Genomic DNA, 18,222 nt, shown 5'->3' with positions numbered 1-18,222 from the left:
TGACCGGTAAATCAGCGCATCACCTGTTCCAGAATCAAGCAGCCGCACAGTTCACTAAAAATCACACAGAATTCAGGAGTTGAGATGGGAAAAAAGTCCCCCTGAGCGCCTGATGTTTACAGTAGCAGTGATTGGAACCAGGTGTCATAGGATGAACCAGGATGATCTTCAGCTAAAATACAGCATTTTATCTTATTATTAAACAACAGTAAATCAGAAAATCAATGGCAGATACTGGATTCATATAAAAGCTTTTAGAAAGCAACTCCTTAGACGTCTGGTTCCTATCACCTCCACTGTGAATAATTCTGACTGTACCTTTCTTCACAGTGGATCATTTCACACTAAACCACTGCAATGTATTTTTCTTGTAACCGTTTCATTTTTAAAAACATTGTAATGCACCTTTTCCTCATTGAACTGTGCTCTGCAGCGCTCTCGTTGCAAGCCACAGTGGGTCAGATTTATTTTTGTTTAAATGAGTTATTAATTTTGAATATTAATAACATTATTGTGTTCATTTATGCAGGGTTTTCTTTGTTGTTTCTTTGATAGATTTATTTCATGTCACTTAAAATAGCACCACTGTGCAGTAACAGTCGCTTGACTCATATCACTTTTGTTCCTCGTTATTGTTCCATCCACATTTTATTCCTCATTATTGTTTCTGTCCGTTTGTATGAAATAAAAGCATATTTTGGTCAAGCGCTGCCGCGGCCCCTCTCTCTCTCTCTCTCTGAGCTCGCAGATGGTATCACTGCCCGTTAACTGATTCATCAGTCACCACTCATAAGCAGATTACTCCCCTCAGCTGACCATTTGCGTGGCTTAAAACACATAGCAATAATATTAAGATATTAAAAGCATATTTTCATATGCTTTTGATTCCACACATTTATGAACCGCATTTAATGCTAAAATATCTGCTTATCTGTCCACTTATCTGCTCCTTTTATAGCCCTGACCCGTTTTAAATACAGTACGGTGCCATAGCAACCTCAAATACTATATATATATTTATATAGATATAGCAGATATATGTGTGTGGATGCCTGTGTGTGTTATCAGTTAAATTTACTAATTGTATATGCTGTAGTGCACATATTAATATGCCCACAGTAATCATATTAGGTAAGAAACCCCCTACAGGGTCCAAACATAATTATGACATATTTCCTATAATGTGAGTTATACTTTTTAAGTTGAGCTGGTTAGTTTTGAACATGCTGAGGGAGTACACAGTGTATTTTCTGTTCTAATGTAAGAGTCTCCTGTATGAGATGTTCACTAGACTCAAGACCAGCAAAACATGCAACTAGGTGGGGGCACGAAACGTTAGCAAAACACTACTTGTAACAACTGTAAATGTAGCATCAAATGTAGTAAAGATGTATTGGTTTATTATCATTATGCTTTATAAACTGTGCAAATGATGATTCTGCAGTCCTTTATTCCTAGTCATCTATACTTTATAGAGATTCATTTTAATATAATAACTCTTCATCTTTGAAATAGTGGAGAAAATCTAGCTCCACCCTCGCTTCAGTTCTGAAAAAAACCCTCAAGTGGTTTGGCACCTCCTCCCTCTTCCTCTGGAACTGTCCAGAAGCTCTTACAGAGAAAAGGAAACAGACCAACCAACTTTATTCTCGCATTGCCAGACTCTCGACTGCCTACTAATGCAGGAAAAGACATTTGACTGACTCACAATAGAACGCAAAAGAACCAATCACAAAGTCTGCTATTTTGGCATGAAGTGTAGAAGGAGGCAATACACGTTAAAATATGCGGAAGTACAGAAGTACTGTTTCAGAATGCAGCTGGCAGAATCCTGACAGTGAGGCCTGGTTAGTGCACTGAAATGATCAAACTCTCCCTCAAACTGTGGGCTAGGATTCATCCAACTTTTCCAGCTAAACTTTGGAGGAATGTAGCAATATCCAGTATTTCTTTGAAAACCTGATTTAAAAAGTGACTGACATTCATTCATTCATTATCTGTAACCCTTATCCAGTTCAGGGTCGCGGTGGGTCCAGAGCCTACCTGGAATCATTGGGCGCAAGGCAGGAGCACACCCTGGAGGGGGCGCCAGTCCTTCACAGGGCAACACACACTCACACCTATGGACACTTTTGAGTCGCCAATCCACCTACCAACGTGTGTTTTTGGACTGTGGGAGGTAACCGGAGCACCCGGAGGAAACCCACGCGGACACAGGGAGAACACACCACACTCCTCACAGACAGTCACCCGGAGGAAACCCACGCAGACACAGGGAGAACACACCACACTCCTCACAGACAGTCACTCGGAGCGGGAATCAAACCCACAACCTCCAGGTCCCTGGAGCTGTGTGAGTGCGACACTAACCTGCTGCACCACCGTGCCGCCTAGTGACTGACATTCACCCCTTAATTTACACACTGTCAAGAAAAGAAAAGAAATTCAAACCTTCCCCACTAGGATCAAACTTCAGTAAGGCATATATTCCCTAGTTTTGTGCTTAATAGCGAATTATCAGATGGGTTTTACTTGTTGAACAAAAATGATAACAATACATGAAATACACGTGCCATAAATTTAGCACAGAACAAATGTGATTTTGTTTCCTCACTTATTTTAAAGTGTAATGTTTAAACAAATGTAATATGGCCGGAAAATATACTCTGACCAGGAGCAGTAAAGTTAGGATTGATAACACTTCATTGATTCCTGTAGGAATTGTAAGATATTTGTTTGGAACCGTAAATTACTGATCCACACAAACAGGCTTCTTGTTTCAGACAGGAGCTAACTTTTGATTCAGCTACAAGTGTCAGGCCCTTGCTGACCGTACCCACGACCTTTGCTTCAATCAGCAGCATGTTTGTTCTTCCACCGTGCTCTCCGTTCGAACCTAATACCCTCACCATTCATGACTGAGACCCTCTGTAAGTCCACAGACACTTTTCCAGACGATTTCCTACACAAATGAGGCACAACTGAAGTTTCACACACCTGGATTGTGTAGTAAAACATCTTTGGCTTAAAGTCATAACCCACTGCCCTTAATGTGGCATTACAGCGAAGAGGAAATGTGCTGAAGCTGAAAAAAGTGTCAGAAATCAGTAAAACTCCACACCTCATCATCAGGCTTCACACCGTCTGATCACTGTATTAATGTGAGAGTTAAATTTACAATGTTTTTAATGGATCTCCCCTTTTACAGTCGTTTGATGAAGCATTACATACATGTGATTTTTTTTCATCCTGAAAAAGGCTGTCATTAACATTTCAGAAACAGATACATCAGGTCATAATACATTTTTGTTGATTTTCTATGTGTAAATTTAGGAACCCCTTACCCACCTACCCACCCACACACACGCACACACACACACACACACACACACACACACACACACCTACACACACCTTTATAGTTGAATACATTTTATGTATTTGTTGAATTTTGTATTAAGAAGAAAAGCACTAATTTTGTTTTATATTAACTTTTATTAGTATCTCATCTCATCTCAATGTCTATAAGCGCTTATCCAGTTCAGGGTAGCAGTGGATCTGGTGCCTACCTGGAATCACTGGGCGTAAAGCAGGAACACACCCTGGAAGGAAAGCCAGTCCTTCACAGGGCAACACACACACATCTACGGACACTTTTGAGTTGCCAAAACACCTACCAACATGTGTTTTTGGACTGTGGGAGGAAACCAGAGCACCCAGAGGAAACCCACGCAGACACAGGGAGAACACAACACACTACTCATAGTCACCCGGAGGAAACCCATGCAGACACAGGGAGAACACACCACACTCCTCATAGACAGTCACCCGGAGGAAACCCACGCAGACACAGGGAGAACACACCACACTCCTCACAGACAGTCACCCAAAGCAGGACTTGAACCCACACAGGTCCCTGGAGCTGTGTGACTGCGACACTAACCTGCTGCACAACAGTGCCACCCCTTGTGGTAGGATGAGTACTTAAATTCACTTTTTAAATAAACAAATTTAGTCTGACCAATCTGACTACCACTACCATATCACTGTGTGTGTGTGTGTGTGTGCCCGTTTGTGTGTGTGTATGTACATACCTTTGTAAATATGATTTTTTTAAATACCAAATTGTTTTAAATCAAATACCTATTTGTCTAAATGGAGTAATCTGAAACCATATGCTTATTTATGAGGGTCATAAAATCAAATTACACTTCCTTTGCTTGGCTTTAATAGAGAGTGCAGGCTCAGGCAGCTGTTTGCTCCTAAAGCCCCTGGAGCGCCTCCGGTTTATCCCAATTGTCACAGTCATTACTGGAATGTGGGGAAGTGTGGAATCAGATATTTATGGCTGATAACCTTTCATTCACAGCCTTCTCAGTGGATGCTAGTTTCATTTAAGACCGACTTGTTAGACTTCACACTTGATTTTATGTTTGTATTTCAAAGCAAATAAAACCTAATCCCCCTCATATTGTAAAATACTGGTATCCAACATTTGGGACGTGCAGGTGGAGGATTACTGTTTTAAAGCTTTTTTTTTTTCTTCCTGCAACTCAGTGTATTTTTGCCACTTAAACTGTAATCAGCTGTTTTAGTGAACAGTTAACAAGACTTTTTATATTTCGTTTCAGGACGTGCACTGGGAAAGCTTTTGAGCATTTTAAAAAGCACTTAATAGTGAACCTGAATCAAGACGTTTTGGGCTCCTAGGTATAAAGTTAATGCCATTAAATATCCTCTACTTGTTCCTCAAAGAACCTTTCGCTGGATGCTCCTTTGTAAAATAATAATAATACAAAATAAAAGGTTAGTGTCGCAGTCACACAGCTCCAGGGACCTGGAGGTTGTGGGTTCGATTCCCGCTCCGGGTGACTGTCTGTGAGGAGTGTGGTGTGTTCTCCCTGTGTCTGCGTGGGTTTCCTCCAGGTGACTGTCTGTGAGGAGTGTGGTGTGTTCTCTCTGTGTCTGCATGGGTTTCCTCCGGGTGACTATCTGTGAGGAGTGTGGTGTGTTCTCTCTGTGTCTGCGTGGGGTTCCTCCGGGTGACTGTCTGTGAGGAGTGTGGTGTGTTCTCCCTGTGTCAGCGTGGGTTTCCTCCGGGTGACTGTCTGTGAGGAGTGTGGTGTGTTCTCTCTGTGTCTGCGTGGGTTTCCTCCGGGTGACTGTCTGTGAGGAGTGTGGTGTGTTCTCCCTGTGTCTGCGTGGGTTTCCTCCGGGTGACTGTCTGTGAGTAGTGTGTTGTGTTCTCCCTGTGTCTGCGTGGGTTTCCTCTGGGTGACTGTCTGTGTCTGCTCTGGTTTCCTCCCACAGTCCAAAAAACACAAGTTGGTAGGTGGATTGGCGACTCAAAAGTGTCTGTAGGTGTGAGTGTGTGTGTGTGTCTGTGTTGCCCTGTGAAGGACTGGCGCCCCCTCCCGGGTGTATTCCCGCCTTGCGCCCAATGATTCCAGGTAGGGTCAGGACCCACAGTTACCCTGAACTGTATAAGGGTTACAGATAATGAATAAATGAATGAATAAAATAAGTAACAAAATCCATAACCCAGACATTAATGTGTTTTGTTTGCAATATAACATCTACATGCATTTTTAACATAAGTACCCCTTATCACCCACTACTACAGTTACTTATTGTAACTCATGGTGTACAGTTATAGATAAGTCATATATGGGAAAACATTTGAAATATTATGAATTTATTAATAAATGTATTATGAAAGGTGGAAATATTGCATCAACATGATGTTCTCTCTGTCAGTTTATTGTCTGAATTCATCCAGGCTTTTTAATGGTAACCTGATAATACAGAGCACCCACTACTCTCAGGGAAAAAAAAAAGAAAAACACACACACACACACACACACACACATACACAAAAAGCTCAACACAATATGTGCAGTAAACTACCATGAGGCATGTGTTGACTCAGACGCCAACACACTCACCTCAGAGCTGCAGGGCCAGGGCTCCGTCTGTTAATAAAAGCCAGCATACGAGCGGCAGTTCACTCAAGGCTCGCGGATGAGAGCAAAAATATTGTCCAGGCAGCCTTTGCTTCCACTCAACCTGGCACCCGAACTGACAGAGGAGCCTCTCGGCCAATCCCAAGCCAGGGGCTCTTTAATTGCCCCGGACGATGGGCGGGACTTACAGCAGCTCAGAGAGTCACCTTGCCACTGGTCAGAAAAGTTCACTTAATGAACATGGAGAGGAACAATGGCTGGAGGTGATGGTTCTCTCATCACATTTCCTGTGTCCAAGGCCCTGTGTCACGAGAAACCCTCAAACAGATTTTAGAATTTGTGAGCAGATGTTATGGAAATTTGTGCTAATGTCCTGAGATTGCACCTCCCGCTCGCAACCGGGTGGGGGTCATTTTGATCCCGTCTTAGTGAAGTTTTAGAATTGACTTTTTTGAACAGTTGATTTACAGCAGATATCAGCAGAACTGTTTACATAATAGTAACTGTTACATCATAATACATAATAATAATGACCAACTGTGAGATTTACGGGCGGCACGGTGGCGCAGCAGGTAGTGTCGCAGTCACACAGCCCCAAGGACCTGGAGGTAGTGGGTTCGATTCCCACTCCGGGTGACTGTCTGTGAGGAGTGTGGTGTGTTCTCCCTGTGTCTGCATGAGTTTCCTCCAGGTGACTGTCTGTGAGGAGTGTGGTGTGTTCTCCCTGTGTCTGTGTGGGTTTCCTCTGGGTGCTCCGGTTTCCTCCCACAGTCCAAAAACACATGTTGGTAGGTGGATTGGCGACTCAAAAGTGTCTGTGTTGCCCTGTGAAGGACTGGCACCCCCTCCAGGGTGTATTCCCGCCTTGCACCCAGTGATTCCAGGTAGGCTCTGGACCCACTGCGACCCTGAATTGGATAAGGGTTACAGATAATGAATGAATGAATGAATGTGAGATTTACTCTTTCATTTGAGGACCCACAGTTTCATAACTATAGAACGTACATATTACAAAATAGCTAGACTTTTGTCTTATTCGCCTGCTTCAAGTTTCATCCAGTGTGGACTCACGTGTTCAAGATCATCATGGAAATCATAGGATGTGTAGCTGCACATGACCTTAAGGTCACCATGCCTAGTGCCAGGTATCGGTATCAGCTATTGGGGTATAAACATATCAACAACTTCAATATGTAGAAATATTCAAAGATGGAGTTCCTCTTTAACTACACAAGCTACACCCTGCACCTTTTAAAGAGCAGATCCAGAATTTCCGAAACCACTTTATGGCTCATGGGGTAACAATAGGAGAAGTTAGAGTGAATAGTCGAAGCCTTTCCAATCCTAGTAACTAAGTAACGAGCCTCAAGTTTAAGGAGGTTAAGCAGCTAAAAGTTGAGTTCCTCTCCGATTTGCTGCGGTACTGTAAGCCAACACCACATCTTGTGTACCACATCTCATCTTCCCTTCCCTGTATGAAGTGGTGTTAAGGCGGATCGCTGGGTTCCAGATTGGTCAGGCTGGGTTTGGATTTGTAATCCAGCCTGGTCACAAGAGAGTGAGGCCAAGAGAAAGCGCTTTACTACCTCAGCTGCTCCAAGTTCCCGAGCAAATACAGCCCTCCCACACGCCCAGCAGCACCTCTCCCCATCGCTGGCATCGTTTAACATTACGATATTTTCTCCATGTTTGCCCACGGATGATGGGCCCTCATTGCTATGCAAGTGCCAGATGAATCATAAACCTATACCATATGCCATCGCAATTTGCTGATGGGCCCAAGCTGTTTTGGTGGATATAAAATCCAGGGATTATGAATGCTTGATCCTCAGTGAATGGAAAAGGCACAAGGTGGGGTGTGCACAACCTCTTATCTCCTTGTTTGGGTCAGCAAGTGGTGAAATACACAGAATCTGTGACTTTCCCCCCTGATTAATACCACAAAACCATAGAAAACACATGGCCTGATGTGCTAAATCAAACAAATAAGATGAAAGGGAAATACCTGCAGCAGACAAAAGAAACAACATGTTTTGTCTCTTCTGTGCAGTGTTATGGACCTGGAACACAAACAAAAGGATAAGCGTTTGGATTACGGCTTTATTTTCACCTCTCTGTCTCTCACCTCTTATTATTAATAAGAACTGTTTTCCACTTTTGTCAGGTTGCTGTGAAAAAAAAAAAAATCCCTTTAGCACATGGTCTTCGTGTTAATGGATACTAAACTAATCCAACATTCATTCATTTTCTGTAACTTCTTCATCCTGGTCAAGGTCTCAATGGGTCCAATGCCTACCCACAATCATTGGGTACAAGGCAAGAACACAACCTGGACACAGACCTAGTCCTTCACAGTAATGCATCATATTTCCTCCATTTTTAAGGAATTAGATTGTTTTGATTTTCACAAAGCTATGAAGCAGAATGATTTATTGGACAGAGAACACACCAAAAAAAACTGTTCAACATCAAATTCCGAATGAACACTAAACACAAACATATGTTAAGGTAATTACTGACTTCATGGGGAATTACACTAAGAAGTGTAATATCCAGTGTTTATTTAGCATGCATTATGAGACGTCGATAGATGTTTATATTCTTACACGTTATATTCTTACAATATTCACGTTACATGTTATATTCGTACAATATTCACGTTACACGTTATGTTCGTACAATATTCACGTTACATGTTATATTCTTACAATATTCACGTTACATGTTATATTCGTACAATATTCACGTTACACGTTATATTCGTACAATATTCACGTTACATGTTATATTCTTACAATATTCACGTTATACGTTATATTCGTACAATATTCACGTTACATGTTATATTCTTCATGTTACAGGTTATATTCTTACAGTATCACGGTTACACATTATATTCTTACAATATTCACGTTACATGTTATATTCGTACAATATTCACGTTACACGTTATATTCGTACAATATTCACGTTACATGTTATATTCTTACAATATTCACGTTACACGTTATATTCGTACAATATTCACGTTACATGTTATATTCTTACAATATTCACGTTATACGTTATATTCGTACAATATTCACGTTACATGTTATATTCTTCATGTTACAGGTTATATTCTTACAGTATCACGGTTACACATTATATTCTTACAATATTCACGTTACATGTTATATTATTCACGTTACACGTTATATTCTTAATATATTCAGGTTACACATTATATTCTTACAAAGTAACTCATGTCACATAGAACAAAAGACATTTTTTTCTATTCAAGTTGAAAGGAAGAAATATTTTTAATCTGCACATCTGATATAAGTCACATACTTGAACACGTCTCTGGAGTGCATTCCAACAAACAAATCACATTACTCTGCAGCAAATCTGAACTCAGCAATAACGAGTTGATAAGACGCCAGATCACGAACATGAATTCCATGACCTGCATTAATAGTTCACGTAAGATAAGGCATCTTGTGTATCCTGTATTAGTTATGAGGTAATAGTTAAATGGATAGCCCTGTAAGGCAAGAATAAATGGACATGAATTCTAATGGGTGTAGCATGGTGTGCTTACTTGGGTTTGGAAACAAACTTTAGTCCATTGAAGTGAAATCACTTTTTTTTTTGCCATTTTCACAGTGATGTTTATATCTGTTTAAACTTCTTGTTTATTTTTAGGTAACATACCTCGCCTAATGGGTCTGTTAATTGCTCAAATGTAACTGATAATGCTATGCTAGAATACTCCATGTTGTAGAATGTTAAGAGATGCAACAGGTGCTAAATCCCAGTAGATACTTCATGTTATCCATTTGTAAACACAATAAATAATGGCTACATAACATGGAAATGTAGCAAGAATTAGATATGCGTTTAAGATAGCTAATATAAGAAAAGTAACATCTCCAAACTGCTCGCTGCAAAATCAAATCTATGGTAACATCTACAGGGGTTAGACAATGAAACTGAAACACCTGTTATTTTAGTGTGGGAGGTTTCATGGCTAAATCCAAAGGTTCAAACACTGTGTCCTGAAGGCGGTACCGTGTATCAGGACGACAATGCACCAATACACACAGCAAGACTGGTGAAAGACTGGTTTGATGAACATGAAAGTGAAGTTGAACATCTCCCATGGCCTGCACAGTCACCAGATCTAAATATTATTGAGCCACTTTGGGGTGTTTTGGAGGAGCGAGTCAGGAAACGTTTTCCTCCACCAGCATCACGTAGAGACCTGGCCACTATCCTGCAAGAAGAATGGCTTCAAATCCCTCTGACCACTGTGCAGGACTTGTATATGTCATTCCCAAGACGAACTGACACTGTATTGGCCGCAAAAGGAGGCCCTACACCGTACTAATAAATTATTGTGGTCTAAAACCAGGTGTTTCACTGTCATTGTCCAACCCCTGTATTTCAGCAACTGCACATTAGATCAAATAAGAACACATTAGATGTGCTTATAGATTATTTTGAATATGTTTACAATAAACGGTGTAGGAGCTGTTACCAAAACTTTAAAACTAGGAGTACCTTTATTTCATGGAGGTACTTATGAATTTTCTTCAGAGTTTCAGATGTTTTTCTATTGTATTGGTACAAACTAGGCATTTTTAAGATGGTATACAGTACATGCAACATGATAGAACTGGGACATTCAGCTCATCCTGCAGCATAATGTATTTTTAAAACAACTGAAGTCTCCATTTAAACTCCATAGTTAGGATTTTTATGGTCTCCTCTCACCTGGGGCAAAAGCTGGCGTATGTCAGCTTCTCTGACAAGTGCGGTTTTGGCAGAGCATTGTTGTAGACAAATGCATCCATACACTGGACAAAAACCATCTCATTCTTTTGTTTTTAAGGTGAATAATATACCACTATTTCTGATACAATATTTATTTTAATATTTTCCATTAATTATCTCTTTGACAACAGCACTGTGGTATCCAACAACAGCGTGCCTTTGTTGATTTGCCTCATCATTTTTCCTAAAAAACATTTGATTCCATTTTAATGTCTGTTGTAAAAATAACTTCTTGTAGTTGGGTTACAAAACGAGCAACTACATACAGTACGTATAGAGTTAATTCTAGAACTGCAGAGAAACTTCTTAATACGGCCACCATCCTAGCACAGGGAATTAAATGATTGGCTCTGTTTATCACCACTTTTTAAATTAGAAACACCTTATGGTACTGCTTAAAACTTACCCACTCACTCACTCACTCACTCACTCACTCACACACACAAAGTGAGTGTAACTTTCTAAAATGTTTCATAAAGTTGTGCTACTCATTGTTAGAAAGTACTGCACAAGGGGTTGTATCCAGTGCTGTGTAAAAAAAAAAACTATACGGATAAACTTTGCGGCACACAGCTCCAGGGAGCTGGAGGTTGTGGGTTCAATTCCTGCTCCGGGTGACTGTCTGTGAGGAGTGTGGTGTGTTCTCCCTGTGTCTGCGTGGGTTTCCTCCGGGTGCTCTGGTTTCTTCTCACGGTCCAAAAACACACGTTGGTAGGTGGATTGGCGAATCAAAAGTGTCCGTAGGTGTGAGTGAATGTGTGTGTGTGTGTGTGTTGCCCTGTGAAGGACTGGCGCCCCCTACAGGGTGTATTCCTGCCTTGCGCCCAATAATTCCAGGTAGGCTCTGGACCCACCGTGACCCTGAACTGGATAAGGGTTACAGATAATGAATGAATTAATTAATGAATGAAAGTGTTGGTAGAATTTTCCAGCACTTACATGAATACCAATTAATAGTAATAATAACAATAATCATCATAATAATAATCACTAAACGTGCTGCAGCTGGTAGAGGTCAGGGATTACAGCAAAGGTGACTGTAGAAAATTGGTGTTGGGATTTAAACACATTTTGAGCCTTGTGTTAACAAAGCCATTAGAATGAAAATCAACAGTACGCATGTTGTGGGGGTAGAACAGAATTTGACATTTGTTTTTCCTACTTTTTTACTACGGTTTACAGACTATTACAGGTTCTTTCTCTCTGTTTTTGTCCGGTTGAACAAAATCTGTGAGTAATCTCTCAGTAACGCTATGGTGTTTTGGGGGTTAATCTGATCAACTTTATTGACTTTGTCCACAGCGTGAATTCATCAACAAAAAAAGGGAGTTTTCCTCCCAATAACAAAAACAGTAATCTGTTCACACCTGGAGTGTGTTTATCAGAAACACTGGATACTGATTGGTAGAATATAGGTCATTATTTTCCTGTGGTTTAAATAATAATGAGATTAAAAATGGATAAAAGGTTTCCAGTTGTTTTCTATGATGGATGTAAGAAATTGGCTGGTGTTAATCAGAACCTGGATTTAGGTACAGCTTCTTGAGTTGTTTTTGTTATTTTGACGTTTTTAATGATTATATTAAGCAGATTTTCTCTAAATCCCCAAAATATATTTACACTTTCTTAATCTCTTTTCAACTTGTTTACCTACATTTTCATTTTTACATTTAGCAACAGCTAGGTGGTTATTTTATAGCTACTATCACCAGAATGAGTATAGTATAGAATTGTTATGTCTGTGAAATAAAAAAAAATATACTAAATATATATATATATATATATATATATATATATATATATATATATATATATATATATATATATATATATATTGACAAATAAAAAGAAGCAATAGAATAGTAGCAGCTTATTTAATAAATCATTTAAAGACTTCCAGTAAAACATCTTAATGCAGGTGTTTCTACTCTCTTTATCTTAAAACATCCATTATATATCACCACAAGGACACATAAGCCTTGGCATCACCATGTAAAGTTGTTTATCCGTATATCCATCCATCCATTGTCTGTAACCCTTATCCAGTTCAGGGTCGCGGTGGGTCCAGAGCCTACCTGGAATCATTGGGCGCAAGGCAGGAATACACCCTGGAGGGGGCGCCAGTCCCTCACAGGGCAACACACACACACTCACACATTCACTCACACACTCACACCTACAGACACTTTTTTTGATTCGCCAATCCACCTACCAACATGTGTTTTTGTGGTGATTATACTCTATATGTTCCAATTTCATATTTAGATGCTTTTTAGTATGTCTTTTTATTTCTACAAAATGCATTTGGAAGGTTACACAGTAAGTTACATAGTATTTTATTCTTAATTGAAGTTTGTTTTTATTATGTGGTCTTCAGTTAACTGGGTTTGTAGTTCATATTCAGAATAATGAGATTCTGAGATTACTAATATGATCAGTGCTAGCAGTGACTGAATATGAGGATGAGTGAGTGAGTTACAAGATTGATTCAGATCTAAACATTTTTTCGAGTCATGTCCATAAACGAGGAGTGTGGTGTGTTCTCCCTGTGTCCGCATGGGTTTCCTCCGGGTGCTCCGGCTTCCTCCCACAGTCCAAAAACACACGTTGGTAGGTGGATTGGTGTCTCAAAAGTGTCTGTAGGTGTGAGTGTGTGAGTGAATGTGTGAGTGTGTCTGTGTTGCCCTGTGAAGGACTGGCGCCCCCTCCAGGGTGTATTCCCGCCTTGCGCCCAATGATTCCAGGTAGGCTCTGGACCCACCGTGACCCTGAACTGGATAAGGGTTACAGATAATGAATGAATGAAAATGCTACCTACTGTTCCTTTAATCACTGACTCCTTTAATTCACTCCTGTGAATCAGTGACATCCTCCAACACTCCTGTGCTGCTTTGGGCACTTTTCACCTTCACTGTTCTGAGTCCTTTTAGAAGTTGAAAGTTAAACGCTAAAGTCATTTTTATTACTTGAAATTAAATTAATATACTTTAATTTGAGTCATTATTTTACCAAAGTAACAGTACTTTTACCTGACCATGGATTAAAGCCAGTAAACCCACCTCTGCTTGGGTCATTACTTATCTCAAATATTAGCCTAAAAGGACTAGAAATTGACCTGTCAACACTCAACGACAGGGTCATCTTTGTATATCCACAATGAGCATGTTAAACCATCCTGTGCTCTTCAGCACTTAAGTCTCACGTTAGGTCTCATAACTCATCACTTTAGAGCCGTGAGGATGGCAGCCACCCCTCAGCGTTTTAATTGAGCAGGACTGGAGCAGTCTTTACTTCTTACTTTTTACGAGCTGGAGGTCTTTTAATGATCAGAGCACTGTAATTCAATCATTTTCATTGTGGAGAATGCTTGCGATCAATCTGATGGATTCCTTCATCAATCAATATTATGGAGTCCCATATACTCTAAAGCATGGACAGAAGTGGCCTAGCCATGAATTTCCTTTTTATGGCATATTTTTTCCAGATCAGAAATAGGAAAAATAATGGAATCACTCAAAGCTGAGGGAAAATAATGGACTTCTCAAAAAATATCCTAGAATATCAATGCTCTTCCTGCTGCTTTTATGGTTGCCTTGATTCTTTGTGCCATGGACTTCTCTAATGAAAACAATGTTCCACATCAGGATGGTTCCAACTTTCACAAACAGCAGCCTTGCCATGGACCAACTTTTAAAAATTTCCACTGTACATCTCCAATGAATTAACACTGTAGCATTAATAGCATTGTCACTCAAATCTTTTATTGAAGTATAAAGTTATTGAATGAGAATTGTTTAAAATGTCAGTGTCTATCTCTGCTCTTTTACCTGACAATAACCCCATATCAGTGAGAAATCTGATTGTTTCCTTGAATCATTCATTCATTATCTGTAACCCTTATCCAGTTCAGGGTCACGGTGAGTCCAGAGCCTACCTGGAATCATTGGGCGCAAGGCAGGAATACACCCTGTAGGGGGCGCCAGTCCTTCACAGGGCAACACAGACACACGCCTACGGACACTTTTGAGTCACCAATCCACCTACCAACGTATGTTTTTGGACTGTGGGAGGAAACCGGAACACCCGGAGAGAACACACCACACTCCTCACAGACAGTCACCCGGAGGAAACCCACGCAGAACACACAGACAGTCACCCAGAGCGGGAATCGAACTCACAACCTGTGTGACTGCTACTTGCTGCAAAGGCACGAACGGGAATTGAACCCGTGATCTTCGGTTTACAAGACCGACGCCTTGCCACTTGCCACCGCGCCCTGGCCTTCCTTGAATGAGACATATTCATATTTCATTAGAATGACACCAGATCCTGCACATATTCCTGATTCATCAATGAATATCACTTTCATCCAGTCTTACATCTTTCATGATTGCTTCTCTTCACCCCACTGTAACCTTTTTGTCTTCTGTTTAAAGGACAGTGCTGTAAATCCCTTTTCATTCAGCCTGATTCATACAGTTCTGTCATAAACACTGACTCTTTTCTGCTCATTTGTTTTTTATGTTTAGCCTAGCATTTTGTTTTTTCAAGCCATATGGTGTCCTAGGGACCTTCACCTCGGTTCACTGAGGTCTGTGAGGAGGTGGACGTGTTCTTTTTAATGCTAGGTTGGTGAAATTACAAGTGTGTGTACACAAGAGACTCAATCGTTAGTTTTAACTGAATTCTGCAATGAAAACAGCCCTAACAACCAGCTGTGTTACATATTTCTGATTAAGTGCTACACATTCAAGCGTATGGTGATATAAGAAATGTCCCTTTTTTGGAAGACTGCAATATACAATAATACATACACAGAATGTCAAATACATATCTTTGTGACAACTGTAAGATGCATGGTGGCATGGTGGCACAGCAGGTTAGTGTCGCAGTCACAAAGCTCCAGGGACCTGGAGGTTGTGGGTTCGATTCCCGCTCTGGGTGACTGTCTGTGAGGAGTGTGGTGTGTTCTCTCTGTGTCCGCGTGGGTTTCTCAGGATATAATAATAATCGTAATTCAGGATAAGAAAACAGAATTACAGAAACAAACTATACCCTAAATTGGTGTCTAAATTCATGTTAAGCTCTAACGACTTTTCTAACATTAGCTGTTGTACTGGAAAAATAAAGTTATTGTTTTTTGGCCATGGTCTTATTTGCAAATCTTGTCCTTGTATTAATGCCATAAACTCACATACAAATAAACAGCTATAGGAACTAAATCAGGCTCAATTTAAATTCCTATTAAATTTACATCAATTTAAATTTCTACTTGACCCATTGAAATTTACCTGGACAGGATCCTTTGGATCAAATCACTTTGTGTTATCACACGTAACCTCTTACATGCTAAGACATCAAAACAATATCTAATACCATGCTGCTGCCTTTCCTTAAAGAGCTAGCTCTGGTGTTTTCTCCACTCCAGGTTTATTTACAATCGCAGATAGACAGGGGCTGCAGGTTGGGGGTGGGCTTCACTCGCGATAGCTCTCACCCCCAACCCTGAGGCACACCAGGTGAGAAAGAGAGAGTGAAAGAGAGAGAGAGTGAGAGAGGCACTCACAGCTGTGGAGGTCTTCTCAGGCAGGCGATAGGGCCCTGCAGGCAGCTCTCATTATCTGAAGGTCATCCTCTTCATACAAGTGCAACACACTGACATGTTAAAGGCTGTCCCCGACGATCAGCCGGACACCATTTGATGGTCAAACCTGGTAAACAAGGGTGTAGATGTGGTGGAGGTTTAGTATTGAAAGGTTGACACTGGCATTTGTTGACATTCTGGTGTTTTTGCTTTTATTTCCTGTTGTATAGTAAATGACATTACATGGATGAAGAGTAGCGTTTATGGGCATTCATTCATTCATTCATTCATTCATTATCTGTAACCCTTATCCAATTCAGGGTCGCGGTGGGTCCAGAGCCTACCTGGAATCATTGGGCGCAAAGCGGGAATACACCCTGGAGGGGGCGCCAGTCCTTCACAGGGCAACACAGACACACACACACATTCACTCACACACTCACACCTACGGACATTTTGAGGAGACCCATGCGGACACAGGGAGAACACACCACACTCCTTGTTTATGGACATGACTCGAAAAAATGTTTAGATCTGAATCAACTCAAAAAACTGGCTTGTAACTCATCCTCATATTCAGTCACTCACTCACTCACTCATTCAGTTGCCCTCATACATACATACATACTCACTCACTCACATGCTCAATCAACTCACATACTCACTCACTCACATACTCACTCACATACTCAATCAACTCACATACATACTTACACCCACACACCCTCACATACACTCTCACTCACTTATGTGTACTCACTCGCTCAAACATTTACTCACTCATAGTTAGATGTTGCACCACAAGTGCAACAATTCTTGTTGAATTAAAGTTCTTGTACTTGTTGATAAGTTTCAGGAGAGTTTTGCAGGTTGAAACATAATTTAGAGGGAACTAAATTCCAATACAATGTCTAAACATTTCCTCTCAGATAACAAATAAGACGCATGGAAGATAATACATGACAATCACCTGCTAACAGAGATGTGACAAAAATTGCCACAGGCTTTTATAGGTCTCAGGAAATTGTTTTACTGACCAGATTAATCAATGCGTTTGTTCAGTTCTGTATGTCCATCTTGTGGTTTTCTGTTAATAGAAATTTACATTTTTTGCACATTTTTATAGTTTAAAATAAAGTACATTTGTGAAGAGCAGGGCGGCACACTGGCGCAGCAGGTTAGTGTCGCAGTCACACAGTTCCAGGGACCTGGAGGTTGTGGGCTCGATTCCCGCTCCGGGTGACTGTCTGTGAGGAGTGTGGTGTGTTCTCCCTGTGTCTGCGTGGGTTTCCTCCGGGTGACTGTCTGTGAGGAGTGTGTTTTTTCCCTGTGTCTGCGTGGGTTTCCTTCGGGTGACTGTCTGTGAGGAGTGTGGTGTGTTCTCCCTGTGTCTGCGTGGGTTTCCTCCGGGTGACTGTCTGTGAGGAGTGTGGTGTGTTCTCCCTGTGTCTGCGTGGGCTTCCTCCGGGTGACTGTCTGTGAGGAGTGTGGTGTGTTCTCCCTGTGTCTGCGTGGGCTTCCTCCGGGTGACTGTCTGTGAGAAGTGTGGTGTGTTCTCCCTGTGTCTGCGTGGGTTTCCTCCGGGTGACTGTCTGTGAAGAGTTGTTGTGTTCTCCCTGTGTCTGCGTTGGTTTCCTCCGGGTGACTGTCTGTGAAGAGTTGTTGTGTTCTCCCTGTGTCTGCGTTGGTTTCCTCCGGGTGACTGTCTGTGAGGAGTGTGGTGTGTTCTCCCTGTGTCTGCGTGGGTTTCCTCCGGGTGACTGTCTGTGAGGAGTGTGGTGTGTTCTCTCTGTGTCTGCGTGGGTTTCCTCCGGGTGACTGTCTGTGAGGAGTGTGGTGTGTTCTCTCTGCGTCTGC

The 18,222-nt window shown here is 41.2% G+C and overlaps 1 non-coding gene across 1 annotated transcript; it reads right to left on the bottom strand.

The window, feature by feature from the left end:
• Positions 1-14,986: 14,986 nt before the first annotated feature.
• trnat-ugu (transfer RNA threonine (anticodon UGU)) lies at positions 14,987-15,057 on the bottom strand. Its single transcript has one exon. It is a non-coding gene; the product is annotated as a tRNA-Thr (tRNA).
• Between the last annotated feature and the right edge of the window lie 3,165 nt (positions 15,058-18,222).

The sequence above is a fragment of the Hoplias malabaricus genome, chromosome X2, assembly GCF_029633855.1.
Source record: "Hoplias malabaricus isolate fHopMal1 chromosome X2, fHopMal1.hap1, whole genome shotgun sequence".
Classification (NCBI taxonomy): Eukaryota; Metazoa; Chordata; class Actinopteri; order Characiformes; family Erythrinidae; genus Hoplias; species Hoplias malabaricus.
This window is presented reverse-complemented; position numbering and strand designations above follow the sequence as displayed.